Source organism: Manis pentadactyla, chromosome 3 (genome assembly GCF_030020395.1).
Source record: "Manis pentadactyla isolate mManPen7 chromosome 3, mManPen7.hap1, whole genome shotgun sequence".
Lineage (NCBI taxonomy): Eukaryota > Metazoa > Chordata > Mammalia > Pholidota > Manidae > Manis > Manis pentadactyla.
The window spans coordinates 10770790-10796134 of record NC_080021.1 but is presented as its reverse complement, the minus strand read 5'-3'; the positions used below and the strand labels follow the sequence as shown (position 1 = coordinate 10796134).

Here is a 25345-nt window from a genome sequence, read left to right as displayed (position 1 = left end):
AACTTCATCACCCCCTCTCCCCTTACGTTGCTTTGTTTCCCTTTAGGACATATGAAAACCCCCCTCCATGGTCTCACTCTCTCCAAATTGTGGAAGCTTCATTAGGGCAGGAATGTTGCTTATCTTGTCTACCACTGCTCCATATCACCAGCTCCTAGTAAACAGGTAGTTGTTGAGTAAATGGACTCCATTTTACAGTTGCATAAATTGAGACACAGAGAAATTCATGATATGCTCTAAAGTGCAAAGATAGAAAGTGGTAAACTCAGGATCCAGAGGCGGGCAGGCTCACGGAAGCCACTGTCCTTAGCCACCTGGCCATCTTGGGGGATGCAAAGATAAGCAACCCAGCTCCTGCCCTAAAGAGTCCATATACAGCAGCAGGAGGCCTCATACACAAGAGCTCTGGTTTATCATGCTGTGTCCGTTCATCCAGCATGCGCTGGGCACCTGTCAGGTACAAGGGCCCGTGAATATCACTGTAGGGACACAGAGCCATGTAAGACTGTGTCTGCACTCAGAGAACTTACAGTTAAATAGGGTAAATAGGATATAATTAGTCCAGAAACATAGAGAACAAGTGGAAAAGATAAAGATTAATTGAAGGCAAAAGTTGTACATTGTGGAATGCTGAAAAAGAAGAACTTATTATTTTAAAGACTTGGGGGTCATAGAAAAGTCAACAGAGAAGACAGCATTTTATTTACACTTTAACATGAAAAGAACCTTCATTCTGTGGTAAGAGGGGTGGGGAGATAAGCAGAGTGTAGCCAGAGAAAAGCAGCTGAAGGATGAAAAGAACAGCAACCTTCTTAGAATTCCGTGGAAGGAAAAGAGGCCTCAAATGGGTTGAGACAAGATTATGAAGGGTCCTGATGACTGTGCCAGGGACTCTGGACTTCATTCTGTGAGTTAGGTAGGGTCTGGAGATGTCTTTATGGAAGGAAGTGCTATCTTTGAGGGAGAATATTGAAGGTGAATGGGAGAGGTGAGGAAGTGTCCGAGCAGGGGTTCCAGTTATCTAGGGAACAGGATGAGGACTTGAACTAGGGAAGAGGCAGAGAGGAGAGGAGGAGGAGGAAGGTAGGCCAGACTCAAGGGCTCCAATCCCTTCCCTGGGCTTTAGAGGTTGAGGAACAGGAATGAGTCTGAGTTTGAAAGTTGAAAACAGATTCTGTGAGATGGTAACTCCTTTAGGTGGAGGTGAAAGCACAGAAAGAAAGCAGGTCTTTGGAATGCGCCAGGAAGGGCTGTGTCTGAGCTGAGAGCTGGAGACCTGGGCAGCGCAGCCCAGGAGGAGGGCGGGAGCTTGGGCAGGAAAGCCAGCCTGCTGCTCGCTACTTGATTTCGCAGGTGAATCCTCCGGTGTGCCCCCTCTCTCGCACCATGGCTCATGCTGTGAGAACAAGCGCTACTATTTGCACGGCACACCGCGTAAGCAGGTGAAGCGATTGCGCCCTCAAAGGCTCCAGCTGGCAGACCCCTCGCCCAAAGCTCTGTCCCTGCTTATTTGGCTGCCCTGCCTGTAAACCATCTATGGCACATGCCTGGACCACAGGACACCCGCTGGGAAGCGCTGTCATGCAGGACTTAGAGTCAAGGGAGTTTTATTTGTAGTTAGCAGGTAGTTCTCCATTTACAGGCATGCACTACTCCTTTTCTTAGACTCTGTAGGGGGCCTTGGTTTTCTGCGGGCTGCCACAGACACTCCTAGGGGAAAGGAAGTCTTGAATTAAAATGGCAGATTGATATGCTGCTGAGGAGTTGGGAATCACTAATAGGCTGCCTGTCCCTGAAAGCTACGAGTGCAGCATTCCAGAGACTCCGGGTCAGAACCCCATCGTGGGCTTGAAAGCTGACCAGTGTCTAGGAGTTTAAAAAAAAAAAAAGAATGACGGACAATTGCTAATTTTCTTAATGAACTCTTACTAAGCTCTGGAGAGCCCTCCTCAGATAATACTCAAATTATAAATTATGCATATTTCAACAAGGGATTAAAACATAATAGCATTTGAAACATTTAGGGGAGAATTTTTTTCTCTCTCTTTAAAATTTATATTTGTTTACTGTATGGTGGGCAGAAAGGAGCCAGCTCACTGACCACGCCCCGGTGAGCCCACAGACAGGGGACACCGCCTCGGCTCGGCAGCTTTGCCCTGGGGCGACCATGAAGGGGGCCAGACCGTTCTTCCCCTGGTAAAGTCGCTGGTTTCGGGAGGGCCGCAGGGTGACCGCCTTAAGCTGAGTGAGTGCTGTCAGCATGGGCTCCACAAAACCAATGGGGGTGTGAAACAAACAGTCCTACCTCCGGTGGAAGGCCCAAAGCAACACAGAGTCTCTGAATGTCACATAGCACCGTCTTGGATAACGGATACGGAGACGTTATTGCTCTCAAAGTCTTGAATCAAAGAAAAGCATGGCAGAGAAAAGGAAGGCAGTCCTAAGTTCTGGAAACTTCTAAAACACTTGAGGAGGTGACTGCACTTCTCTATGACCTTTGTCATGAAAATGATGAGACTGGGCCAGCCGGGTGCTGATTCTGGGGATGCGCAGACACAGGCCCATCAGGACCAGAGGGCTCCAGGTAGCCCGTCAGGGTTCTTCAGGGCAGCCCTGCTCCCCTTTGATTGTGCAATGGGCTTCCCGGTAGGATCTCCTATGAATAAAAGGACTGGCTATTTTAAAAATCCTTGGAACCAATCATACTCAACGATAGCTAAGGGCCATTTTCCAATGGCACACGTGTGTGATTTTAGGTACCCCCTACCCCCAGAAGCCTGAACCGAGTTTAGCCTGTCAGTGTTCTACACATCATAACTGAAAATGTTGAAGTTCTTTAAGGTTTCTACACAAAATTTCTGAATTACTCTGAAATTTAGTCTCTGATTGTTTCACAGCGTATCCCACCAACTCTCACATTTTGGTAAACATAATAGGGCCAATATGTAACTTAAGGAATTGTATCTCCTGAGGATATTCAAGCCCACTGCTGAATTTCCCCAGCAGAGAACATGCTCACACATCATGGATACAAATCTAAAAACATGTTTACTCTGTGACTGGGTAATTACAGGGCTATTCCTCATAGCATTGTTTGTAATGAGGAAAACTGAAAACATCCTAAATGTTTAACAAAAGTGCATGTATTAAAAGTACTAGGTACAAAGGATCAAAGCCTAATTGGGCTACCCCGAAAATGAACTAAGATACAATATGAAAAAGAACTTCCAACATCAGCACTCTCTGGAAGACTCATGCCAGAAGATGATCATCAAAAAACCCCAACAAAGATCCACGCACTGCTACAGCTGTAGATGCACTCATCCCACCAGTTCCTGGCCTTGCCATGGGAATGAAGAAGGAGATATCTAAGCTGGCCTGTGCATACAGTAAAACAACAAATTTGACTGGATCTATACTGGTGGAACTCAACCAAGAATTAGGAGAAGTGCAAATTGTAGCGCTTCAAAGTCTTACAACTACAGACTATTTACTGTTAAAAGAACATATGGCATGTGAACAGTCCCCAGGAATGGGTTGTTTTAATTTGTCTGATTTCTCTCAGACTGTTCAAGCTCAGTTGGACAATATTCACCATATCATAGATAAGTTTTCACAAATGCCTAAGGTGCCTAACTGGTTTTCTTGGTTTCACTGGAGATGGCTGGTAATTACAGATATGCTTTGGTTATGTAACTATACTCCTATTATGTTAATGTGTGTGCACAATTTAAGTAGTAGCTTAAAACCTATACATGCTGAAGTTACTCTACAAGAAGATATGTCAAAGAAATCATCAATCTTCCCATGTTTTCTTCCGCCTGCTACTTCTATAGCTTTTCTTCTTCCTTCCTAATTACAACCCTTAAATAGAATTCGTGCCTCATATCAAACTTACCGAGTATCATAATTCTTCCAAGTGGTAAAGATACCTCAAGACAAATGCTGGGCATAGAAGCTACAGGGCATAAATATGCAAAGAAGTAAAAAGCTAACCTTTTCAAACAATAAGCTTCTCTCTCACTTACCAACTTTACATTTCCCTGTATGGCCCCGGAAGATGACTGGTTAGCCAGAGACGGGTAAGATTCCTCAAGGGAGGAACAACCTAAGATAGGCACAGTCGCAGGGGGGTCATCAGGTGAGAAATTGGGGATCAACAGAGGTGAGGCTTAGAACCTCACCCCCCCTGTTCTGAGAGAAATCTTCTGCATACGTGGATGTTTTATTGCCCTTGTCTAGCTTGGATTAACACATAGTCTACAGGCACACACCTGATCATCTACATTTGCTCTCTTACAACACTAAACTATGTTTTCTACCTTTATCTTGTATCTACCTACCACTTCAGCATTTTATTAAAAATAATAATAATAAAGAGAGAAATGTGGTATCCACATATAAATCAAGTATAAAAACCAAATGAGTATTCATATTTGAACTGACTGTTTATAGTTCATAATGCATGAGCAAAACCGAAAGCTTCTGTGATGACTGCCCTTGTACTGTTCACCATGTAACTTATTCACTATGTAAGAATTTGTTCTCCATGTAAGAACTTGTTCGTTATGCTTCAGAAGATTGGAGACTGACGAAAACTAGGCTTGGGGTGGATTAATGATTGTGCATTGAGCATTGAGTTCCCTATACAGAATTTTATTGTTGTTAACAACCATTTGATCAATAAATATGAGAGATGCCCTCACAAACAAAAAAAAAAAAAAGTACACACTTCCAATGGTAAAATAAATAAGTAACCGGGATGTAATGTATAGCATAAGGAATATAGTCAAAATATTGTAACAACTTGGTATGGTGATAGCTGGTACCTAGAATTATCATGTATATAAATGTTGAATCACTATGTTGTACACCTGAAACTAATGTAATGTAATACTGTGTGTCAACTACCCTTCAATAAAAAATAATTATCTACAAAAAAAATAAATAAATAAAGTACTAGGGACCTTTGATGGAATAAAGGGCCGAAGAAGTGAACTCTGGTTACATATAACAGCAAGAAAAGATCTCAAAATAGTACTTCTAAATTAAAAAAAAAAGTGGCAGGACCTTGCATGCATTACAAAGCATATATGTGAACTGAAAAATCATTCTTATATGTTCTGTGGTTTTGTATGTATGAGAAAGGTAATGCTCTAATCGAGGAAGTGTCTGGATTTGGAGTGGAGCGGTGTTTGGGAGAGGATTGTGTATAGGGATGAGGATCAATTAGAGCTTCAAGCTTTAAAAAATTGCCCTAGATGTTTTTGTAAAGGGTAAATACAATCTTCACATGTATTGCTTGCATAATTTAAAAAGTAAAAATATGCATAGAAAAAATGACTGGGAGCCAGTGAGCCAAATGTGAATGTTAGTTCATTCTGGCTGGTGAGAATATACAGTAGTGTTCCCCTACATCCTTTTCTCTTTTTTTAAAATTTCACAGTCTAGCATCCAAGCTTATATGCTTTAAAACTAAACATTCATTGAGGCAGGGTGGTGATATGTGGTGATAATTTTCAATGAGGTCATTCTTCACTGATCAGCTTCCAATGAAGTACCCTGGGATCATTCGGCCACTAGCAGCATCTATATTTGTGGCAAGTCACAACTGGATGTGACAAGGCCGTGAAGCAGGTATGTGTGACAAGGGATTGGATTGGGAGGGGCTTAGAAACTTGTCCCTCTCTACACAAAATGCCTCTCCAGCAGAGGGGGACCAAAGTTGCGGGGGGGGGGGGCGGTGCAAAGTAACAATCACATTTTCTCCAGGAAGCAGGGCTTGGAGAACACAACTGATTGACAGAGAAGAAAGATTTTTTTTTTGACTGAAATTGAGTGGGAGATGAAATTACAGCTCATGTCAAAGATTTTGTGCATTTGGTGGAAGTTTGGGATGCTGGGGAGCTGCATAGCAAGGCAATGTGTCCCAAATCTCTTAGGAACTCCTTGGAAAAGGGGTAAAGCACTGATGTGCACACACTGAAGTCACCCCCAAATTCTGTGCCTACAGAGTACCTCAAGCAGTCTTATGACTAGTGCTTACCAGGTTATCCCAGAGCATTTTCTACCTGTTCAATTGCTTAAAACAGCTTTGTATCAAGAGAACTTGTCCTCAATTTCAGGAATTTTCAGGAGGCCTGGGAGGGATACTATACCACCTGACAGTTTCCCTTGAAGACAGTGACTAGAGGGACTTTGTGAAAATCTGTACTGAGTATGACAGAATGATTCTAGATCTGCTCTGGGAAAAATCAGCCTATCAAGTGGATAGCTTCTAGGATGGGGTTTCCCACTAGTGTTATAAGTGTTGGTCTCTCTGACGAGCTGGCCTACACGGCTGTGATCTCCATGAAGGCCAGAACGTGATATTATTCATCAGTGTTCCCATAGTACCTGGTAGAGTGCTTGACATGTAGAATATTTATAATATAGTTCTCACTGATGAATGAGTTATGGCATTCTTAACTGCAGTTGCATGCTCACATCACTTGAGATCCATTCTTCCTCAAAGCTTTATGGCTTTTCAAAAGCCTCACTTCTTCTTATCTATGTATTTTCAAAATCCAGATAATGCGTTAATCATTTCTTGACAAGAGTCATTTCAGCTGACATATCTCAGAAAGGCCCATCTTCCAAACATGAACTGTGGCTGAGAGGCACTGGTAGGATGGCTGGTAGTAAGTTAACTGTCCAAAGCCCAGGACCAACTGAAAAGTCAATTCTTTCTTCTGGTTGGATTTTCTAGCTGTTTTCAGAGAAGACACTCCTAAGAAAGGCTTAAAAAGAGCATCCTTAGGCTGTGAGGAGGCGGAGCCAACATGGCAGCGTGAGTAGGACAGTGGGAATCTCCTCCCAAAAACATATATACTTTTGAAAATACAACAAACACAACTAGCCCTAAAAGAGAGACCAGAAGACGCAGGACAGTGGCCAGACTGCAGCTACACCTGAGAGAAAACCAGCGCCTGGTGAAAGGGGTGAGATACAAGCCCCGGCCCGGCGGGACCCGAGCGCCCCTCCCCCCAGCTCCCGGCGGGAGAAGAGCAGGCAGAGCGGGAGGGAGACGGAGCCCAGGACTGCCGAACACCCAGCCCCAGCCATCCGGGCCAGAGTGCAGACACAGTACATGCCCAGGGGGCCCTGGATACTGGGGGAACAGGGAGTAAGACCTCTGAGCGGGTGCCGAAGCTGATGCCCCTGTGACAAAGAAAAGCGGGGGCTTTTTGAAAGTCTTAAAGGGACAGGGACTTAACAGCTTGACGGAAACAACCCAGGTCACAGTACAGCAGCTGGAAATTACAGGGAAAACCGGGCGCACTAACCCCCTGGGCAACAGCTCTGAGACCCCTCACGGAGGCAAACAGTCAAGCAGCCCCCCCATCCATTACCCCACCGGGCACTGCGAAAGCAGAGAAGCAGCCTGAGACAAACTCCGCCCACAGAAAGGGAAATTTCTCCCTTCCGGCCAGGCAAGACACAAAGACCCACTCTACACGCAATTACCCAACACAAGCCACTAGGGGTCGCAGTTGTCCCAGTAAAGAAAGGCCAGTAGCAAGTGAAAATTTTGGCCCTCCCAGCTGACAGTCAATAGCACCTGTCAACATGAAAAGGCAAAAAAATATGATCCAGACAAGACTAACCCAGACAGCTTCAGCATCTGCTACATCTTCCCCTGAGAAGGAATCTGGGGAGATAGATTTAGCCAGTCTTCCTGAAAAAGAATTCAAAACAAAAGTCATAACCATGCTGATGGACTTGCAGAGAAATATGCAAGAACTAAGGAAGGAGAATTCAGAAATAAAACAAGCTCTGGAAGGACTTCAAAGCAGAATGGACGAGATGCAAGAGACCATTAATGGACTAGAAAACAGAGAACAGGAACGCAGAGAAGCTGATGCAGAGAGAGATAAAAGGATCTCCAGGAATGAAAGAATTTTAAGAGAGCTGACTGACCAGTCGAAAAGGAACAATATAAGAATCATAGGTATTCCAGAAGAAGTAGAGAGAGAAAAGGGGATAGAAAATGTCTTTGAAGAAATAATTGCTGAAAATTTCCCCAAACTAGGGGAAGAAATGGCCTCTCAGACCACAGAGGTACACAGAATTCCCATAACAAGGGATCCAAGGAGGGCAACACCAAGACACATAATAATTAAAATGGCAAAGATCAAAGACAAGGACAAAGTATTACAGGCAGCCAGAGAGAAAAAAAAGGTTACCTACAAAGGAAAACCCATCAGGCTATCATCAGACTTCTCAACAGAAACCCTACAGGCCAGAAGAGAATGGCATGATATACTTAATGCAATGAAACAGAAGGGCCTCGAACCAAGACTACTGTACCCAGCACGAATATCATTTAAATATGAAGGAGGGATTAAACAATTCCCAGACAAGCAAAAGTTGAGGGAATTTGCCTCCCACAAACAACCTCTACAGGGCATCCTACAGGGACTGCTCTAGATGGGAGCACTCCTAAAAAGAGCACAGAACAAAACACCCAACATATGAAGAAGGGAGGAGGAGGAATAAGAAGGGAGAGGAATAAAGAATCATCAGACTGTGTTTATAATAGCTCAACAAGTGAGTTAAGTTAGACAGTAAGATAGTAAAGAAGCTAACCCTAAATCTTTGGTAACCACAAACTTAAAGCCTGCAATGGCAATAAATTCATACCTTTCAATAATCACCCTAAATGTAAATGGACTGAATGCACCAATCAAAAGACACAGAGTAATAGAATGGATAAAAAAGCAAGATCCATCCATATGCTGCTTACAAGAGACTCACCTCAAACCCAAAGACGCGCACAGACTTAAAGTCAAGGGATGGAAAAAGATATTTCAAGCAAACAACAGAGAGAAGAAAGCAGGTGTTGCAATTCTGGTATCAGACAAAACAGACTTCAAAATAAAGAAAGTAACAAAAGACAAAGAAGGACATTACATAATGATAAAGGGCTCAGACCATCAAGAGGATATAACCATTATAAATATATATGCACCCAATACAGGAGCATCAACATACCTGAAACAAATATTAATAGAACTAAAGGAGGAAATAGAATGCAATGCATTCATTCTAGGAGACTTCAACACACCACTCACTCCAAAGGAAAGATCCACCAGACAGAAAATAAGTAAGGACACAGAGGCACTGAACAACACACTAGAACAGATGGACCTAATAGACATCTACAGAACTCTACATCCAAAAGCAACAGGATACACACTCTTCTCAAGTGCACATGGAACATTCTCTAGAATAGACCACATACTAGGACACAAAAAGAGCCTCAATAAATTCCAAAAGATTGAAACCCTACCAACCAACTTTTCAGACCACAGAGGCATTAAACTAGAAATAAACTGTTCAAAGAAAGCAAAAAGGCTCACAAACACATGGAGGCTAAACAACACGCTCCTAAATAATCAATGGATCAATGACCAAATCAAAATGGAGATCCAGCAATATATGGAAACAAATGACAACAACAACACTAAGCCCCAATTTCTGTGGGACACAGAAAAAGCAGTCTTAATAGGAAAGTATATAGCAATCCAAGCATATTTAAAAAAGGAAGAACAATCCCAAATGAACGGTCTAATGTCACAATTATCGAAATTGGAAAAGAAGAACAAATGAGGCCTAAGGTCAGCAGAAGTAGGGACATAATAAAGATCAGAGAAGAAATAAATAAAATTGAGAAAAATAAAACAATAGCAAAAATCAATGAAACCAAGAGCTGGTTCTTCGAGAAAATAAACAAAATAGATAAGCCTCTAGCCAGACTTATTAAGAGGAAAAGAGAGTCAACACAAATCAACAGTATCAGAAATGAGAAAGGAAAAATCACGATGGACCCCGCAGAAATACAAAGAATTATTAGAGACTACTATGAAAACCTATATGCTAACAAGCTGGGAAACCTAGGAGAAATGGAAAACTTCCTAGAAAAATACAAACTTCCAAGACTGACCCAAAAAGAAACAGAAAATCTAAACAGACCAATTACTAGCAACGAAACTGAAGCGGTAGTCAAAAAACTACCAAAGAACAAAACCCCCGGGCCAGATGGATTTACCTCGGAATTTTATCAGACATACAGGGAAGACATAATACCCATTCTCCTTAAAGTTTTCCAAGAAATAGAAGAGGAGGGGATACTCCCAAACTCATTCTATGAAGCTAACATCACCCTAAAACCAAAACCAGGCAAAGACACCACCAAAAAAGAAAACTACAGACCAATATCCCTGATGAACGTAGATGCAAAAATACTCAACAAAATATTAGCAAACCGAATTCAAAAATACATCAAAAGGATCATACACCATGACCAAGTGGGATTCATCCCAGGGATGCAAGGATGGTACAACATTCGAAAGTCCATCAATATCATCCACCACATCAACAAAAAGAAAGACAAAAACCACATGATCATCTCCATAGATGCTGAAAAAGCATTTGACAAAGTTCAACATCCATTCATGATAAAAACTCTCAGCAAAATGGGAATAGAGGGCAAGTACCTCAACATAATAAAGGCCATCTATGATAAACCCACAGCCAACATTATATTGAATAGCGAGAAGCTGAAAGCATTTCCGCTGAGATCGGGAACTAGACAGGGATGCCCACTCTCCCCACTGTTATTTAAAATAGTACTGGAGGTCCTAGCCACGGCAATCAGACAAAACAAAAAAATACAAGGAATCCAGATTGGCAAAGAAGAAGTCAAACTGTCACTATTTGCAGATGACATGATACTCTACATAAAAAACCCTAAAGACTCCACCCCAGAACTACTAGAACTGATATCGGAATACAGCAAAGTTGCAGGATACTAAATCAACACACAGAAATCTGTGGCTTTCCTATACACTAACGATGAACCAACAGAAAGAGAAATCAGGAAAACAACTCCATTCACAATTGCATCAAAAAAAATAAAATACCTAGGAATAAACCTAACCAAAGAAGTGAAAGACTTATATTCTGAAAACTACAAGTAACTCTTAAAAGAAATTAAAGGGGACACTAACAGATGGAAACACATCCCATGCTCATGGCTAGGAAGAATTAATATCGTCAAAATGGCCATCCTGCCCAAAGCAATATACAGATTTGATGCAATCCCTATGAAACTACCAGCAACATTCTTCAATGAACTGGAACAAATAATTCAAAAATTCATATGGAAACACCAAAGACCCCGAATAGCCAAAGCAATCCTGAGAAAGAAGAATAAAGTAGGGGGGATCTCACTCCCCAACTTCAAGCTCTACTATAAAGCCATAGTAATCAAGACAATTTGGTACTGGCACAAGAGCAGAGCCACAGACCAATGGAACAGACTAGAGAATCCAGACATTAACCCAGACATATATGGTCAATTAATATTTGATAAAGGAGCCATGGACATACAATGGCGAAATGACAGTCTCTTCAACAGATGGTGCTGGCAAAACTGGACAGCTACATGTAGGAGAATGAAACTGGACCATTGTCTAACCCCATATACAAAAGTAAACTCAAAATGGATCAAAGACCTGAATGTAAGTCATGAAACCATTAAACTCTTGGAAGAAAACATAGGCACAAACCTCTTAGACATAAACATGAGTGACCTCTTCTTGAACATATCTCCCCGGGCAAGGAAAACAACAGCAAAAATGAACAAGTGGGACTATATTAAGCTGAAAAGCTTCTGTACAGCAAAAGACACCATCAATAGAACAAAAAGGAACCCTACAGTATGGGAGAATATCTTTGAAAATGACACATCCGATAAAGGCTTGACGTCCAGAATATATAAAGAGCTCACACGCCTCAACAAACAAAAAATAAATAACCCAATTAAAAAATGGGCAAAGGAACTGAACAGACGGTTTTCCAAAAAAGAAATACAGATGGCCAGCAGACACATGAAAAGATGCTCCACATCGCTAATTATCAGAGAAATGCAAATTAAAACTACAATGAGGTATCACCTCACACCAGTAAGGATGGCTGCCATCCAAAAGACAAACAACAACAAATGTTGGCGAGGCTGTGGAGAAAGGGGAACCCTCCTACACTGCTGGTGGGAATGTAAACTTGTTCAACCATTGTGGAAAGCAGTATGGAGGTACATCAAAATGCTCAAAACAGACTTACCATTTGACCCAGGAATTGCACTCCTAGGAATTTACCCTAAGAACGCAGCAATCAAGTATGAGAAAGACCAATGTACCCCTATGTTTATCGCAGCACTATTTACAATAGCCAAGAATTGGAAGCAACCTAAATGTCCATCAATAGATGAATGGATAAAGAAGATGTGGTACATATACACAATGGAATACTACTCAGCCATAAGAAAAGGGCAAATCCAACCAATTGCAGCAACATGGATGGAGCTGGAGGGTATTATGCTCAGTGAAACAAGCCAAGCAGAGAAAGAGAAATACCAAATGATTTCACTCATCTGTGGAATATAAGAACAAAGGAAAAACTGAAGGAACAAAACAGCAACAGAATCACAGAACTCAAGAATGGACTAACAGGTACCAAAGGGAAAGGGACTGCGGAGGATGGGTGGGTAGGGAGGGATAAGGGGGGGAGAAGTAGGGGGGTATTAAGATTAACATGCATGGGGGGGTAGGAGAAAAGGGAGGGCTGTACAACACAGAGAAGGCAAGTAGTGATTCTACAACAGGTTGCTACGCTGATGGACAGTGACTGTAAAGGAGTATATAGGGGGACCTGGTATAGGGGAGAGCCTAGTAAACAAAGTATTCATCATGTAAGTGTAGATTAATGATTAAAAAAAAAAAAAAAAGCAGTTCCTATGTGGTGACCTCTAATGAGTTCTACACAATGATATAAAGGGCATATAAAAGTGTAGGAAAAGGGTCTGTTTGTGTTTATACAGAGGATCAAAGCCTAATTGGGCTACCCCGAAAATGAACTAAGATACGATATGAAAAAGAACTTCCAACATCAGCACTCTCGGGAAGACTCATGACAGAAGATGATCAGCAAAAGAAAAAAACTCCAACAAAGACCCACGCACTGTCACAGGTGTAGATGCACTCATCCCACCAGTTCCTGGACTTGCCATGGGAATGATGAAGGAGATATCTAAGCTGGCCTGTGCATACAGTAAAACAAAAATTGGACTGGATCTATACTGTTGGAACTCAAACAAGAATTAGGAGAAGTGCAAATTGTAGCACTCCAAAATCTTATAACCACAGACTATTTATCGTTAAAAGAACATATGGGATATGAACAGTCCCCAGGAATGGGTTGTTCTAGTTTATCTGAATTCTCTCAGACTGTTTAAGTTCAGTCGGACAATATCCACCATATCATAGATAAGTTTTCACAAATGCCTAAGGTGCCTAACTGGTTTTCTTGGTTTCACTGGAGATGGCTGGTAATTACAGGTATGCTTTGGTTAGGTAACTATATTCCTATTATGTTAATGTGTGTGCACAATTTAATTAGTAGTTTAAAACCTATCCATGCTGAAGTTACTCTACAAGAAGATATGTCAAAGAAATAATCAATCTTCCCAGGTTTTCTTCTGCCTGCTACTTCTATAGCTTTTCTTCTTCCTACCTAATCACAACCTTTAAATTGAACTCGTGCCACATGTCGAATTTACCGAGTATCATAATTCTTCCAAGTGGTAAAGACACCTCAAGACAAATGCTGGGCATAGAAGCCACAGGGCATAAATATGCAAAGAAGTAAAAAGCTAACCTTTTCAAACAATAAGGCTTCTCTCTCACTTACCAACTTAACATTTCCCTGTATGGCCCCGGAAGATGACTGGTTAGCCAGAGACGGGTAAGATTCCTCAAGGGAGGAACAACCTAAGACAGGCACAGTCGCAGGGGGCCATCTGGTGAGAAAATGGGGAGCAGCAGAGGTGAGGCTTAGAACCTCCCCCCTCATGTTCTGAGAGAAATCTTCTGCATACATGGATGTTTATTGCCCTCGTCTAGCTCGGATTAACACATAGTCTACAGGCACACACCTGATCATCTACATTTGCTCTCTTACAACACTAAACTCTGTTTTCTACCTTTATCTCGTATCTACCTCCCACTTCAGCATTTTATTAAAAATAATAATAATAGAGAAATGTGGTATCCACATATAAATCAAGTTTAAAAATCAAATGAATATTCATATTTGAACTGACTGTGTATAGTTCATAATGCATGAACAAAACCGAAAGTTTCTGTGATGACTGCCCTTGCACTGTTCACCATGTAACTTATTCACTATGTAAGAATTTGTTCTCCATGTAAGAATTTGTTCGTTATGCATCAGAAGATTGGAGACTGACGAAAATTAGGCTTGGGGTGGATTAATGATTGTGCATTGAGTATTGACCCCCCTATACAGAAATTTATTGTGGTTAACAACTATTTGATCAATAAATATGAGAGATGCCCTCACAAAATATATATATATATATATATATATATATATATATATATATAATATATATATAAACACACTTCCAATTGTAAAATAAATAAGTAACCGGGATATAATGTATAGCATAAGGAATATAGTCAAAATATTGTAACAACTTGGTATGGTGATAGCTGGTACCTAGAATTATCATGTATATAAATGTTGAATCACTGTGTTGTACACCTGAAACTAATGTAATGCAATACTGTTGTCAACTACCCTTCAATAAAAAAAAATAAAATGAAATAAAATAAAATAAAAAAAGAGCATCCTTAAGCTTCCAGACCCCGAGTCAGCAAATGAGTGAGCCAAATACTTCAGCCTATAAGAAGCATAAGGAAAAATTCACACTATCTGGGTGGGGACTCAATGCTAACCTAGCTGATTATAAAGAGAAAAAGCTAGTGCAAAGCCAGTGGGACAGGGGGAAGAGAAAATGCTTGGCTTGCCAGGAAGAGGTGGTAGAGATGAGAGATACAGTAGCAAACAGAGAGAGACTCACAAAGAGACACATAAATAGAAGAGATCAAGCCCATTCTCCAACAGCTACTACCCCAGGCACGTTTTAAACACTCTAAGAAGGAGACACGACCCAAAGACACGCACAGACTAAAAGTCAAGGGCTGGAAAAAGATATTTCATGCAAACAATAGGGAGAAAAAAAGCAGGTGTTCCAGTACTAGTATCAGACAAAATAGACCTCAAAACAAAGAATGTAACAAGAGATAAAGAAGGACATTACATAATGATAAAGGGCTCAGTCCAACAAGAGGATATAACCATTCTAATTATATATGCACCCAACACAGGAGCACCAGCTTATGTGAAACAAATACTAACAGAACTAAAGGGGGAAATAGACTGACATGCATTCATTTTAGGAGACTTCAACACACCATTCACTATGAAGGACAGATCCACCAGACAGAAAATAAGTAAGGACACAGAGGCACTGAACAACACACTAGAACAGATGGACCTAATAGACATCTATAGAACTCTACACCCAAAAGCAACAGGATACACATTCTTCTCAAGTGCACATGGAACATTCTCTAGAATAAACCACATAGTAGGCCACAAAAAGAGCCTCAGTAAATTCAAAAAGATTGAAATCCTACCAACCAACTTTTCAGACCACAAAGGTATAAAACTAGAAATAAATGGTACCAAGAAAGCAAAAAGGCTCACAAACACATGGAGGCTTAACAACACGCTTCTAAATAGTCAATGGATCAACGACCAAATTAAAATGGAGATCCAGCAATATATGGAAATAAATGACAACAATGACAGAAAGCCCCAACTTCTGTGGGACGCAGGGAAAGCAGTCTTAAGAGGAAAGTATATAGCAATCCAGACATATTTAAAGAAGGAAGAACAAACCTAAATGAATAGTCTAACGTCACAGTTATCAAAATTGGAAAAAGAAGAACAAATGAGGCCTAAGGTCAGCAGAAGGAGGGACATAATAAAGATCAGAGAAGAAATAAATAAAATTGAGAAGAATAAAACAATAGCAAAAATCAATGAAACCAAGAGCTGGTTCTTCGAGAAAATAAACAAAATAGATAAGCCTCTAGCCAGACTTATTAAGAGAAAAAGAGAATCAACACACATCAACAGAATCAGAAACAAGAAAGGAAACATCATGATGGACCCAACAGAAATACAAAGAATTATTAGAGACTACTATGAAAACCTATATGCCAACAAGCTGGAAAACCTAGAAGAAATGGACAACTTCCTAGAAAAATACAACCTTCCAAGACTGACCCAGGAAGAAACACAAAATCTAAAAAAACCAATTACCAGCAAAGAAATTGAACCAGTAATAAAAAAACTACCCAAGAAAAAAATCCCTGGGCCAGATAGATTTACCTTGGAATTTTATCAGACATACAGGGAAGATCTAATACCCATTCTCCTTAAAGTTTTCCAAAAAATAGAAGAAGAGGGAATACGCCCAAATGCATTCTATGAAGCCAACATGACCCTAATACCAAAACCAGGCAAAAACCCCACCCAAAAAGAAAATTACAGACCAATATCCCTGATGAACGTAGATGCAAAAATACTCAGTAAAATATTAGCAAACCGAATTCAAAAATATATCAAAAGGATCATACACCACGACCAAGTGGGATTCATCCCAGGGATGCAAGGATGGTACAACATTCAAAAATCCATCAACATCATCCACCACATCAACAAAAAGAAAGACAAAAACCACATGATCATCTCCATAGATGCAGAAAAAGCATTCAACAAAATTCAACATCCATTCATGATAAAAACTCTTAGCAAAATGGGCATAGAAGGCAAGTTCCTCAACATAATAAAGGCCATATATGATAAACCCACAGCCAACATTATATTGAACAGCGAGAAGCTGAAAGCATTTCCTCTGAGATCGGGAACTAGACAGGGATGCCCACTCTCCCCACTGTTATTTAACATAGTACTGGAGGTCCTAGCCATGGCAATCAGACAAAACAAAGAAATACAAGGAATCCAGATTGGTAAAGAAGAAGTTAAACTGTCACTATTTGCAGATGACATGATATTGTACATAAAAAAACCCTAAAGACTCCACTCCAAAACTACTAGAACTGACATCAGAATACAGCAAAGTTGCAGGATACAAAATTAACACACAGAAATCTGTGGCTTTCCTATATACCAACAATGAACCAACAGAAAGAGAAATCAGGAAAACAACTCCATTCACAATTGCATCAAAAAGAATAAAATACCTAGGAATAAACCTAACCAAGAAAGTGAAAGACCTATACCCTGAAAACTGTAAGACACTCTTAAGAGAAATTAAAGAGGACACTAACAAATGGAAACCCATCCCATGCTCCTGGCTAGGAAGAATTAATATCGTCAAAATGGCCATCCTGCCCAAAGCAATATACAGATTTGATGCAATCCCTATCAAATTACCAGCAACATTCTTCAACGAACTGGAACAAATAGTTCAAAAATTCATATGGAAACACCAAAGACCCCGAATAGCCAAAGCAATCCTGAGAAAGAGGAATAAAGTGGGGGGGATCTCACTCCCCAACTTCAAGCTCTACTACAAAGCCATAGTAATCAAGACAATTTGGTACTGGCACAAGAACAGAGCCACAGACCAGTGGAACAGATTAGAGACTCCAGACATTAACCCAAACATATATGGTCAGTTAATATCAGATAAAGGAGCCATGGACATACAATAGGGAAATGATAGTCTCTTCAACAGATGGTGCTGGCAAAACTGGACAACTACATGTAAGAGAATTAAACTGGACCACTGTCTAACCCCATACACAAAAGTAAATTCAAAATGGATCAAAGACCTGAATGTAAGTCATGAAACCATAAAACTCTTAGAAAAAACATAGTCAAAGATCTCTTAGATGTGAACATTAGCGACTTCTTCATGAATATATCTCCCCGGGCAAGGAAAACAAAAGCAAAAATGAACAAGTGGGACTATATCAAGCTGAAAAGCTTCTGTACAGCAAAGGACATCATCAAAAGAACAAAAAGGTACCCTACAGTATGGGAGAATATATTCGTAAATGACAGACCTGATAAAGGCTTGACATCCAAAATATATAAAGAGCTCACGCACCTCAACAAACAAAAAGGAAATAATCCAATTAAAAAATGGGCAGATGAGCTGAATAGACAGTTCTCCAAAGAAGAAATTCAGATGGCCAACAGACACATGAAAAGATGCTCCACATCGCTAGTCATCAGAGAAATGCAAATTAAAACCACAATGAGATATCACCTCACACCAGTAAGGATGGCCACCATCCAAAAGACAAACAACAACAAATGTTGGCGAGGTTGCAGAGAAAGGGGAACCCTCCTACACTGCTGGTGGGAATGTAAATTAGTTCAGCCATTGTGGAAAGCAATATGGAGGTTCCTCAAAATGCTCAAAATAGAAATACCATTTGACACAGGAATTCAACTTCTGGGAATTTACCCTAAGGATGCAGCACTCCAGTTTGAGAAAGACAGATGCACCCCTATGTTTATCGCTGCACTATTTACAATAGCCAAGAAATAGAAGCAACTTAAGTGTCCATCAGTAGATGAATGGATAAAGAAGATGTGGTTCATATACACAATGGAATATTATGCAGCCATAAGAAGAAAACAAATCCTAGCATTTGCAACAACATGGATGGAGCTAGAGGGTATTATGCTCCATGAAATAAGCCAGGCAGAGAAAGACAAGTACCAAATGATTTTACTCATCTGTGGAGTATAAGAACAAAGGAAAACTGAAGGAACAAAACAGCAGCAGAATCACAGAACCCAAGAATGGACTAACAGTTACCAAAGAGAAAGAGACTGGGGAGAATGGGAAGGTAGGGAGGAATAAGGGTGGGGAAGAAGAAAGGGGGTATTATGATTAGCATGTATAATGTTGGGGGTGGGGGAAAGGGGAGGGCTTTGCATCACAGAGAAGACAAGTAGTGATTCTACAGCGTCTTGCTATGCTGATGGACAGTGACTGTAATGGGGTTTGTTGGGGGGGACTTGGGGTAGGGGAGAGCCTAGTAAACATAATGTTCTTCCAAAAAAATAAAAATTAATAAATTAAAAAAAAAAAAGGAGACACGAGAAGATTCAGCCCTGGCTTTGGAGACATGCAAATGAACTCCAGAGGAAGAAACTCAGGGGCCGTGAGAGGTGCTGAGAATGGGAGTCACTACAGAGAATTCTGAAAAGTTGAGGTCTGAGGGCATGTGTTCTGAACAGCGGGAAAAAGGTTTATAGCCACAAAAATGTGAAACTGTTCCACCGGTGGGGACAGCCAAGTCATCTGAGAAGAAGGCGGGCAGGCGGAATGAGAACTGAAACTGGGGTCACATTACAGTTAAGACACTCCTTGAATTTTACATTAAGGGGTTTAAATATGTATCTGATGGATTAGTGAAGGTTTTTAATGAAATGATCATGTCTGTTTTAAAAGAAGGAAGACATTTTGAGAGCTAGAAATGGATGTGCAGAGGGAGAGACAGAAACACACACATTTACTTTCTAAGAGTGCAATTTGTATAGTGCAACATCAGCTGGCTCAGGGTCCTATTTCCAAGCACTTGAATAGTCAATGTGCTCACACTCATGAAATTCCAGTCTGTTGTACTTTATTCTAATTCTACTTTATTCTAATTCCCTGGAAGACTGGGGATAGAGTCACACACTATCAATTTCGTGTTCAGGCAGACGTCATGCCAGGCTGGCCTCTGGGTGGCAGAGAGAAGACAGTGACCCAGCCAGAAAACAATACTGCCCAGCTTTGAACATCAGGACCCAGACTTCATGCCTGGCAGATACCAGCTACCAGCCTGTCTAGCCACCCTTGCTGACAGCCACAGGGCAATGTCTTAATGAACTACCAATCCAACCGACCCGGTGTAAGAAGATCTTCTACTGGTTCCTATCTTCTGGAGGCAGATTCAGAAACAACTACAGGACTTTCTGTAGCAGAGAAGCATGACCTCTGCTTTGGGACCCAGAAAGAAGCCAAATTTCTCAAGTCTTCCAGGAGAGAAAGCCAGCAGAATTTAGGAATTCGCTTAACAACATACCAAGGAGATACTGGGAACCCTTTGAGTTGGGAAGCATCTAGACAAGCTGGAGTCCCCGTCCCAGCTCCCCACTTGCTGGCTGGGTGACCTTGGTCAAGTTACAGTCTCTAAGTCTTGTTTCCTCATTGGTGACATAAAGATAAGATAGTGTGTGCTCTATAATGCCATTAAGAAGATTAAATGAAATAATAAAGGTAAAGTGGTTGACATAGTTCTTAGCAAATAAATGTTGGATTTTAATAAGAATTTCATTATTACTTGAAAATGGTGACCACATGTTTATTTTCATATCCGAGAATCTACCATGTCACCCAATACAGAGTTGGCACTTGACATTTGGTTATCTGAAGCTGCTGACAGGTATCAGATTACAAAGAAGGCTTTAGTTTCCTTATGAATAAAACGGAGCTACTTACCCTTATCTCACATGCTAGGATCTTTAAAAAGAAAAATCCTAACTCAGACGTCATAAACAAGGAAAGCCACCAGAGATTGTACTGGTTGCTCTAGAACACGTGGGCATTTTGTGGTCCTCTAAAAAATGAGCGTGACTAATCAGCATCAAGAACTGCAGCTGGAATCCAGTGCCAATGGCCAGCGATTTATTCAATCATGCCTAGGTAAAGAAGGCTCCATAAATACCCCAAGTGACCAGGTTCAGAGAGCTTCCATGTGAGTGGACACATGGAGATTCCGGGAGAGCAGTGAGCCTGAGGCCATGGAAACTGTGACCGTGCCCCACACCTTGTCCCATGCATCTCTTCTGCCTGGTTGATCCTGAGTTGTCCACACAATAAACTGTTGATCGTGTGAGTAAATGGGTTTCCTGAGTTCCGTGAACAGCTTTAGCAAATGAATCAAAGCCAAAGAGCAGGCCATGGGAACCTTTGATTTATAGCCAGTCTGTCGGATGTACAGGTAACAACCTCCACTTCCAGTTGGCATCTTGAGTTGGAGGACGTCGTTGGAACCCCCAATTCTGTAGCCCATGGATCAGAAGCACACCTAGTAACCTGAGCTTTTCACTGGCATCTGACATGGTTGGGGTGGGGAGGCAGTCTTGTAGGACTGAACCCTTAGCTTGAGGAAGTGATACTATCTCTGGGTAGATATCAGAATTGCATTGAATTCTGCGGGTATCTGAGAATTGCTTGATAGTGTATAGGAAGCCCCTCCCACACTAACACACCTGGAAGTGAGTCCAGGAACCTGATTTACATATCCATCACAGTCAGCTGTGGGCTCTGCTCACGTTTCCACACTCCCGGAACCAGGCTGGCAGATCACCCACCATTTAAACATCACTAGGAAACAATCACTATTTAAATGTCACTGCAGCAGGGAGACAGGAACATAGCAAATCAAGCTGCAGCTCTTCAAGTTTCCATCCAGAAGCAATGCCTGTCATTACTGCTCACATTTAATTGGTCAAAGTGCATCAAACTAGGCATATGGAAAGTTAGAGGGCAGGAAGATACCATTCTACCATATGCCCAGAGGGAGGACTGGAAGTGTTCAGTGAATAGCATTAGTGACTACCACAACCTGCTTCATTCTTCTTGATAGCACTTACTAGTAACTGAAATTATATTTATTCATTTTTAACACAGTTATTGTCTGATTCCCTGCTGGAACCCAAGTCTATGAGAGGCAAGAACCCTATCTTGTAAATTCACTGTTGTACTCTTAGCTCCTTGAAAAGCACCTGCAAAAGAGTAGATGCTCAATACCTATTTGTTGATTATTAAAGAGCTATTAAAAATTGCAGAAGGGTTCCCATGGAAAAATCAGGCTTTATGATAGGGAAAATATTGGATGGTCTCTTGGGAAACTTTGTAGAACTGTAATCAATAAAGTCTTCAGCCACTGATTTATTAAGTTCATTCACTCATCATTCAGCAAACATAACCAAGTATCTGTTGTGTGACAAGCATGGTGCTTAGTGCCATGAAGGACGTGATGAATAAGACACGGTTCCTGACCTCAAGGCACGGACAGTCTAGTCAGCAGGGAGCCAAGGAAACGAACAAATGGAGTGCAAAGTGATCAGCATCAAAAGAGAAATGACAGATTCTCTCTGCATTACTGAGGAGGTGCTTTGCCAATCCCCTTATGCACTGCATAATAAAAGTACAGATTTAGACCAACTAAATTAGCCCGTCAATCTGGATATTTCTCTTAGGCTTCAATTCTAACAGTGTTGTCTGGATCATCCATCAAGAGAAAATTGCTAAATTTTCCAGACAGACATGAGCTTATAAGCTGTCTCTTTCGGGGAAGAGGGGCAGAGGCAATATAAAGAACAGGGTTGTGGGGTGGGGAGGTGAACAAATTTTCTTATATTGCATGAAGCAGAGATTTTTTAAAAAATCCAACATCTGCAGCCTATCATTGGCTAAAAATAAGTGCTGCTTTGCAGTCTGCCAGATGTTGCTCCTCACTGGAACTACTATGTAAGAAATACAGTGTGGTCAAAGCAGAGAATAGAAGCAATCAGTGAGAAAAAGAGCTTACCCTAACAGTAAGCGAGTCTTAACTGGCATCCCAGACCATTCAGTCTGGGAGGGATCTAAGAGATTATACAGAATCCACTTTTTCTTCTCAATGACAGTGTCAGAATAGGAAGGTTCAGAGGTTCAGGACAAGAAGCTACTTAGTGATAGAACATTTATCCTCTTTGTTCTCTCAGCCTGAAGGAGCTGCAGTTTCTCTCTTTTCTTTTAATCAAGAGCAGTCACTTTTCCCCTCCAGTTTCTGAAAGAGGCATCCTCAGCTATAAGAGGAGTAAGTCAGTCCCACAGACTCATTCTACAGACATTGGGAGCATTTGTTAAGGTGATGTATGTACACAGCTCAGTACTGGGCCTTACTCTTGTAAAGGAATAGTGTCAAGTGAGATAAGACAAAATCAGAAAAGACAGAAAACAAAGTGGTTCTCATTGTCTTTATTAGTCAGGGCCTAAGGGCTGAATATTTCATGGAGGTCACCCCAATTTAAATAATTTTTTTTTAAAAAACCACCAAGCTATAGAACAAATATAAGACAAAATATTCTGGATTTTTTTCATGACAACTATTTAAAATTTTACATGACAAATCCAATACCTTCTAAAAATTATTATGGCAAGTGGTCATGAAAATGTGCTCCTTAGATCTTCTGCTATAGGGAACAAACTGGATGATGATCCCAGCTCTCATCCCCACTTTATCTATATTTATTAATTAGTACAGCTCCACTACTGTGTCTGCGTTAAGGCCAAGGTTAGCCAATGATGGAGCAATAAAAGTTACTAACATGGGCCCATCGGGACTCCCAGTAGGTAACTTTGGTTTAAGGACTCACATCAACTTGGCTTTGTAACCATATCACTGTCTGAGACTCTTCTTGCCCCTTCCTTCCCCCTCTCCTTCAAAGGTAGCAGACCTGCCTTGCAGTCTGAAATACTTCTCCATTTCTCTGGCTCTCACCTCTTTAACGTTCACAGGTGTTTCCCTTAACAAAGCTCTTGCACATCTAATCACATCTGCTTCCCAAAGGACCCACGTTAACACATGCATACATATATGTTTGTATACTCCAGCTTCCCTGGTGCCCTGAGCACCTATTTTGTTTGCCTAGTGGGTAATCCAGACCTGTATATAACAGAAAGTGCAGATAGTTACCTTTAATCATACCTGACTCTGCATCTTCGATGCATGAGCTTGACTGTAATTTAATCTCCAGAGTTATCCCAGAAGAAAAATGTAGTTACTGAAAAAACTCTATAACTTTTATCACCTCATATGTAGGGATATTCATCTGTGAGGATGCTACAAGAACTGTCACATGCAAACACATTATTTAAGAATGATTTATGAATCATAAAATATAAATTTTTTCTTTAAATCTTTGATACTGTTAGGATAAGGTGATATTCCAGATCATTTAAGAACATTATAGCCTTCCAGTTCAACATGCAAGACTAACCATACAAATTTATTTCCTTTCCCCCTCAATGCTTCTTAAAATCATAGTTTTTTTAAATGTAAAAACCCAAAAAGACAGAGAAGATGGGGAAACAGCAGAAGAGAAATCCTGAATATTTTGGAAAAATAGGGATTAGAGAAGTGGTGACTGCAAGAGCAAAGCACAGCAGGCTACACCTTAGTGCCCCCCTGGGGGTACTGAGTAAGGACACCCCATTTCTTCTCCAGAAGCTTCATCAGGATGAGAATCTGGAGGCAGACAAACCAACCAACCCAAAGGCAGAGGCAAGGTGGCTATGCAAAGGGACTGGTTGAAAGTCTGTCTATGCAGAGCTGGTTAGATCCCACCTCCCACCCCCACTGGACCCGGACTTGTTTTCTGGGGAAACAACCTGAGACGCTTACAGCTTAGGGATGGCAGGCAGAATTAAGTGAGAGGGGAGAACTGAAAGGAGGGGGATTTGGGGAAGGTCTGCACCAGCCCAAAATGATAGAAATAGCTTACTTCCTCATGCCTCTAAAGCAGAATATTGGTGAATTACTTTCTGGAGAAACCTACAAGCCTTAGAGAGAAAAAGTCTAGCGAACACCACAAATGGGTACAGTCTCAGTGATTTTGGCACTAAGAAGAAGGATCCTGCTGCAACAAATGCTTTAAAAGGTTCAAGTGCTTTTGGAATTGTTGAAGATGCAAACTGGCTTCTCCTTGCTGCTTGTAGTAAAATGTGAGAGGAAAGGGAGAAACTGAAGAGGAAACTGTTAAGCAAAAAGCACTGGATGATTTGGCTTCCCTGCCCATCTGGACTGCAAAGAATGTTAAATTAGGAAATTCACTGTTGGAAAAGATTATTCTGGAGAGATGACCAGTGGAGTGTTTAGATAATATTGCACTGAAGAGAATAATGGTGTGACTGAAGAATCCAGTCAATCATCTCAGCAGAAGTCAGGAATAGAAATAAGAATAGGGATAGGAGTTATTCAGGAAGGATCTTTGGAGGATCTTCATATCAAATGGTGTGAATCTGGGTGATGTACACAGGAGCTCCATAAGGTTTTTGAGAATGTTATACCAGCAGAAATGCTACCTGCCTGGACTCAAAGGGACAAAAATGGGAAAAACTAAAAGAAGGTAGTCAGACACCCAAAATTCTATAGGCAAGAAACTAATACTGACTTTGACTGATCTACAGTGATGCCAAGCAGTGAACAAGCCCGTCTTATAGACACAGAAATTCCAATCATCTTTCCAGTCCTTTCTCTTCACTATAAAATAACAGAATACCAGATAT

General features: G+C 41.0%; 1 long non-coding RNA gene across 9 annotated transcripts in view; it reads right to left on the bottom strand.

The window, feature by feature from the left end:
* Positions 1 to 25345, bottom strand: part of LOC118915123 (uncharacterized) — a 73072-nt gene that overhangs the window by 24936 nt on the left and 22791 nt on the right. The gene's annotated exons all lie outside the window — the stretch shown is intronic.